The following is a 6,731-nucleotide window of genomic DNA, read 5'->3' as shown; positions in this document are numbered from 1 at the left end:
TACTTAATTTATTAGTCTTATAATGCAATCTTTCGTAGGCCTACTGTAGATTCAAAATTGTATTTCTGTAAAATCCCTGAATATTTTCTCTTGTATGCAGGGTCAATGCTTAAATATGTTCAAGGAGGATCTCAAGGACAGGATGAACCATCCAGTAGTAGTGCCATCCCTGGACATCAACCACCAGCCATTGTAGACCCTGCAACAATCCCTAGGCAAGAAGAACAAGAACCATCAACCACCAGTTCAGGTACAGTTCCATACACAAGTACCACTGAGAGTCCTGTCACTGAGAGACTATCAGAAAGTGACACTGTGGAGACATGTGTGCCCCCTTCAACCGATCCTGCTCTTTGGCCAGCTCACATTGTAGATGCTGATCGTGTTGAAATTGTGCGGAGAGGTCCTTTTAATGTCAGCTCTGATTTTAATTTTCCAAAGGGGCCTGATGGAAGAGCATTTCACACTAGCCTTAAGTTCAAAATTCTTCCCAATGGAGAAAAGGTTCACCGGAGCTGGTTAGTGTACTCACCGCAGAACAATGCTGTGTTCTGCTTTGCATGTAAGCTTTTCAGTGTGAAGGATATAAAGCTGAGTACAGAGGGCTTCAGTGACTGGTCGAACATCAACATCCGTTTGAGGGGTCATGAGTGTAGCCAAGACCACATACAGTGCATGCTTAAGTGGAGAGAACTGGACACACGGCTAAAGAAAAGCATGGCAATAGATCAACAGGAGTTGACCTTACTAGAGGCAGAAAGGAAAAAGTGGCGAGAGATTCTCAAACGATTACTCTCAATAACTCTCTCACTGGCTTCCAGAAATTTGTCTTTTAGGGGCTCTTCTGACTGTCTTTATGAGCCGGACAATGGCAACTTCTTGAAGGAAGTAGAGCTTATGGCAACATATGACCTTGTAATGGCAAATCACTTGGCCAACATAAAAGATGAAGGTTCCCACACACATTACCTCAGCCCTGAGACACAGAACGAACTAATTCAGATTATCTCTTCAGAAACATTCCGCGCCATTGTGAAGCAAATCCAGTTGGCAAAATACTTCTCCATCATTCTTGACTGTACTCCAGATGTGAGTCACACTGAACAAATGTCAGTCATAGTACGCATTGTTTGTTTCCAAGCACAACCAGATATTAAAGAATACTTTCTTGGCTATATAAATGTGGAGCAAACAACTGGCCTTAACCTGTCCAATGTTGTCCTTGACAAGTTGAAGGAGCTTGGCATTCCATTTGAAAACTGTCGAGGACAGGCCTATGACAATGGGGCCAACATGAAGGGGAAGAAGCAAGGTGTTCAGGCCAGACTGCTACAATTAAACCCGAGAGCATTGTTTGTGCCTTGTGGAGCTCACACGATGAATCTGGTCCTAGCTGATGCTGCCAAGTCCTCTCCAGATGCAACTGGCTACTTTGGGTATTTGCAGAAGTTGTTCAATTTCTTTTCCAGTGCCACCCAGCGATGGGCCATTTTAACAAAACATGTGAAATTGACACTTAAATCTTGGAGTGACGTTAGATGGGAAAGCAGGCTTCAAAGTGTAACTGCTGTCCGGAGTCAGACAAAAGAAGTGAGGGATGCTCTCCTGGAGGCCAGAGAAGCTGTAAGTGATGCAGTCGCAAAGGTGGAGGCTCAAGTGCTTGCTGAGGAAGTAGCCTCATTTCGATTTTTGATTTGCTCCATCGTGTGGTGTGAACTTCTTACAATCACAAACCAGGTGAACAAGTTACTACAGTCCAGCTCCATGCAGCTCGATGTTGCTGTCAGGCTCATTGACACTGCCAAAAGTAACCTCTCTAAATACAGACAGTCTGGGTTTGATGAGGCTGTGTCAGCTGCCAAAGAACTCTGTGAGGCCCTGAACATAGAACCACAGTTGAAGGAGAAAAGGCTCAGGAGCACAAAAAGGCAGTTTGCATATGAAGCTGTTGATGAGCCCCTCCATGATGCCCTTAAAAAGCTTGAGGTCACATTTTTCAATTGTGTTGTGGACTCTGCTTTAATCTCCCTACAGGAGAGGTTTGAGACCATGAATCAAGTGAAGGAGAAATATGGAGTGCTGCTTGATTTCAGCAAAGTGAATGGGATGTCCAAGGAGGATTTAAAAAAACACTGCACTGAAGTACAGAAGACACTGACAGATAAGGGAGTAGCTGACATTGATGGACCTGAGATGATGCAGGAAATCATCAACCTTCCTCAGCTGCCACCACAGACGTCTGCTTTGGAAATGCTGTCATTTTTACATGACAATCAGCTTCAAGAGGTATATCCCAATCTGTGGATTGCTCTGCGTATTGCACTGACCCTGCCTGTCACAGTTGCCTCTGCTGAGCGAAGCTTTTCAAAGCTCAAACTCATTAAAACGTACCTGCGTTCATCAATGGGGCAGGAACGTTTAAGTGGTCTGGCTGTTATCAGCATCAATGGTGACGTGGCTCAGAAGCTATCATATGATGACCTTATAGCTGATTTTGCAACCAGAAAATGCAGGCGTGTGCCTCTCTAGGCCCTAGAGAGGCACACGCCTGCATTTTCTGGTTGTCAGAGTATGCCCTAGAGTCTAGGGCATACTCTGACAACGAATTGTAAAAATGTTTAACATAGTTACTTAAGGAATGTGGCTTTTGTGTTCAAATTCTTATTTTTCTTATTTAAGTTTCTTATTTAAATTCTATTGTGAAACTATTTGTAAATATATTAATAATAATACTATTATATTATATATATTATTTTTTTATAAAAAAAATTACACATTATTGCCAGGCTCTTTGTTCTTGTTCCAATGTTCAATTTTTGTTTCAGTATTTATTTGTAACAGTATTTTTAACCTCCTTTAACCTTATTTATTTGTTTAACTGTCATGTTTGTTGTTATTTAATTAAACAAATTCCACTGAGAAATTCAAAAGTATTAATGTTTTTTTTTTTTTTCAGTGGCGGGGGGGGCACCATAAAGCATTTGTGCTTAGGGCACCCAAATGGCTAGCAACGGCCCTGAATGCGCCTTGAGGCAACTGCTGTTGTGATTTGGCGCGTTATATAAATGAAACTGAATTGAACTGAATTTCTTATTGAGTCTAAAGTATTTAACTTTCTGGCTGTCAGGATTATGCCTACACAAACTAAACGTGTATGTGGGAATTTTCTGTTATTCTGGATGTAAGTTGCATCATTTTTGTGTCATACTTTGTTTCTCACATCCAATCAATATTTTAACCGAAAGCATATTTCAGTTAAATGATTACAGAAAATAATCTGTCGAATCTGTGAAAAATATTCCTCCTGGCTGTGAACGCCACATAAAGATCGTCCCTCATGCCCTCTGGTACTTGTAGTTTTTCAAACATGTTTTTCGGTCTACAACTCGTTCATACAACTACACTTCCCATAATGCACGTGGGTGAAGCTGTCTGACAGACGGTGAGTGTGTCGAACATTTACTTGTTTTGAAAGTGCCTTTAGCACTAGCTCACTAGCTCCTGTCGGCATGTCTCTGTTATCTTGTTGTTTTTTCTTAACTGTAAACGTGCCCGTGATTTTTAACAAAATCTTTACTGAACAATAACCGGTCAAGACCCGGTACGCGATTTCCTGTGCTCCACGTGACAATGTATACCGCAAACATCCGCGAGATTAACAGTCCCTTTAAATTAGCCAGCCTGGCTAGCTGAAGGCTCGTGTTTGAAAGTAAAATAATGAGTCAGCGAGCGCGATACTGACACGCAGATATCCACTGAAAACTGCGTGTGGTCAGCTGACCCGTCCTTCCCATGTGCTGCTCACAACGTTTTACAGAAATATGCCCCCCCCTCCACACCGCAGTGTCTAAGGGTTGGTTGTGCTGTGGGAGCTGTTACCTGTCATGGTTAAAGTTTACCTGTCACTGAAGATAAAAGGCTGCTCACGTTTACGTGTGATAAACCATCGGACCTGCCCCATTCATAGGACACAAGGGAAGGGTTAAGCCATTGATTTTACAGTCATGAAATCGTGTGCCATCCCTACAGTGACTTGGGGATTCAGTGCTAAGGAAAAAAGAAACTGGGATGGCCCAACAACTTACTGCCATGCTTGATATTATTTACATTTCACCTTTCATTTAATGTATTGCATTCATTTAGAGTATGTTTGTCCCTTGTTGAAGCCATTGTGTCGTACTTATTGGGCTTTTTAGTTATTGCAGCTTAAATATTTAGGGCATGAGAACTGTAAAGGCCCCTTTTTTATCTGCTCTGATAAGGGTCCACAATAATAGTGTAATAGAAACAATAATAATAGTAATGTTTGATGATGGTCATAGTGGCAACAGGAAAGGTCATATTTTACACTTAAACCGTAATGCTTACTGCTGTGTCGTATTTGACAAAAAAATTTTTGGGTGAGTTTTCAAGGCTGTTACATCATCAGTGTGATTTTTTCCTCTCAAAAACCAAATACAAAATTGCACAATACATCTTTAAGCAAATCTAAAAAAAAAAAAAAGTCAGATGTAGCAAATGTGATACAAATTATAAATCATGTACAGAAATGAAAATAAATAAAATCTTTTTTTAAACAAATTTATCAGATGGTTCAATAAACTTTAATTTTCTAGCAAATATTTCTTATTTCAGGCTTTAAGGCACAGCTTCAAGGTGAATGAACAAAGTAATCTAAAATGTAGTCAGAAAACCCTGGTCTAATTTTACCTATACAACTGTGTGTTGTCATTAAATGGCTCTGAAAGCATGATGAATTTCGATGTTAGTCCATAAAGCACCGGAGGCTTGTTACGCATTGTTCAGTCTGCCCCAAACTTCATGTTTCACTGAAGTCCCAACCTGAGCGCATCTTTATGCCAGTAGTCAGGGATAGTTTGAGCTCGACCTAGTGAGAACTAAATAATTTAATGTTTTTAGTTATTTTGATGGACTTCTTCTTATTCACCTCATGTGGTTAAAATAAACGTTAGCTGCAACGTGATGAAGGCTGTTTTATGGGCTTTACTACTGAGTGTGGCAGTGTGCCACCTACCAGCATTCAATGAAGCTGCTCCAGCACTACATGTCTGAAATTCAGCACCCTTATGGGTAATATAGAATTACCGGTTAACCTAAATAACCTGCTTATGCAAAAGTCAATTAAAGTTTAATCTAAATTATTGCAAGAAAACCCGAAACTGCATCTTGCTCTGCTATCAGCATAATCCAGCTGCAGCATATCTCAAGGTACCCCAGGTTGTAAGGGCCCTATCATTGCTTTTTGCAGCTTTAATTTCTAGATATGGCTCTGGCAACCTGGAAACTCAGACCTCTGCTGTGCTGGTAGTAATTTCTGTACTTATGTCTGCAATGATGGAGGTAACAGTGGGACCTCACACAAAAATGATTTTTTGAGTTTATATTTTTAGATTCGTTTTTTAAGTGATGTTGTAATTGTAATCCACAATTACACACACACGACTCATTCCATGGGGGGGGGGGGAGTGTTCCATTACTTAATTATAACAATAATAATACTACATTTAATGAATTGCTGAAAAATAATCAGTATTGGTTCAGAAACAACAGATCAACAACTATGCATTGATAGACTTAATGGAAGAGATAACAGAATGTATGGATAATAAGAGGTACGCACAGGATACTGTTAATCATGAAATTCTATTATAAAAACTGGAAAGGTACGGGTTTAGGGGAGTGGTTTTGGACTGGTTAAAAAGCTGTTTAGGGAATAGGCAACAATATGTACAAATAGATGAATATAAATCTAATATGATGCATATTGCTTGTGGAGTACATCGTTTATTATGTACATAGTCTGTGCAGAGTCTCGCAGAATTAAAAGTTTGTAATATTTGCAGATGACACAATTGTACTGTTTTCAGATGTGGAATTGCCACAAGTTTTGGAGATGATCACACAGGAATTAACAATGTTAAAGAAGTGGTTTGATATAAATAAATTATCATTGAATCTAGATAAAACCAAATTGATGTTGTTTGGAAACCAAAAGAAGAATATCAAAGTAGAAATATGTGTTGACAATGTTTGTTTAGTAAGAGTAAATGAAATACAATTTCTTGGTGTGATCATTGACCACAAGGTCTGTTGGAAACCACATATTACTTATGTTCGAGGGAGATTGGCACGGGGCATTGCTGTCCTGGGGAAAGCAAAGCAAATATTGGATCAGAAAGCCCTGCATATATTATACTGTGCTTTACTACTGCTGTATACGAGCTACTGTGTAGAGGTCTGGGGAAACAGGGTACAGGGATCATACAAATGGACTATTTTTCAAAATGCAAGCTATTAAATTCCAGGACTTGGTGGAGTTTAAAACAGCGCAAATAATATATAAAGTAAAACAAATAAAACGCTTCCAAAAGAAATCTGTAAATTGTTTATAGAAAGAGAAGGTGGGTATAACTTAAGAGGGAAATGGAATTTAAAAATACAAAGTAATTAGAACAACTTTAAAAAGTATGTTTCTCTGTAGCAGGAGTTCAACTATGGAACAGTTTAACAGAAGAAATGAAAGAAAGTAACAACATAAACCAGTTTAAAATGAAATATAAAAAACACACTCTTAGCAAATATAAGAATGAAGAACACAGGGTTAACCCAGGGCAGTAATGTTGCTCATAATAGTCTTTTAGTTTGTTTGTCTCATTGTGAATCTGCAAATGTTACCATTCAGTCCTTATTTATATGAAAGTAACTATACT

General features: G+C 39.2%; 1 protein-coding gene across 1 annotated transcript in view; it reads left to right on the top strand.

Annotated features, from left to right (window-relative positions):
- Nucleotides 1-3,402: 3,402 nt before the first annotated feature.
- fhit (fragile histidine triad diadenosine triphosphatase) overlaps nucleotides 3,403-6,731 on the top strand; it is a 158,607-nt gene continuing 155,278 nt past the window's right edge. The window contains exon 1 of the mRNA XM_085272821.1: nucleotides 3,403-3,442. The gene's annotated coding sequence lies outside the window, so the exon portion shown is untranslated. The remainder of the gene's footprint in view (nucleotides 3,443-6,731) is intronic.

The sequence above is a fragment of the Mchenga conophoros genome, linkage group LG5 (assembly GCF_057382185.1).
Source record: "Mchenga conophoros isolate Kocher_MC1m ecotype Shallow Benthic linkage group LG5, M_conophoros_male_GT1.1, whole genome shotgun sequence".
NCBI lineage: Eukaryota > Metazoa > Chordata > Actinopteri > Cichliformes > Cichlidae > Mchenga > Mchenga conophoros.
The sequence above is the reverse complement of the archived record's forward strand: the minus strand, read 5'-3'. Positions and strand labels throughout refer to the sequence as shown.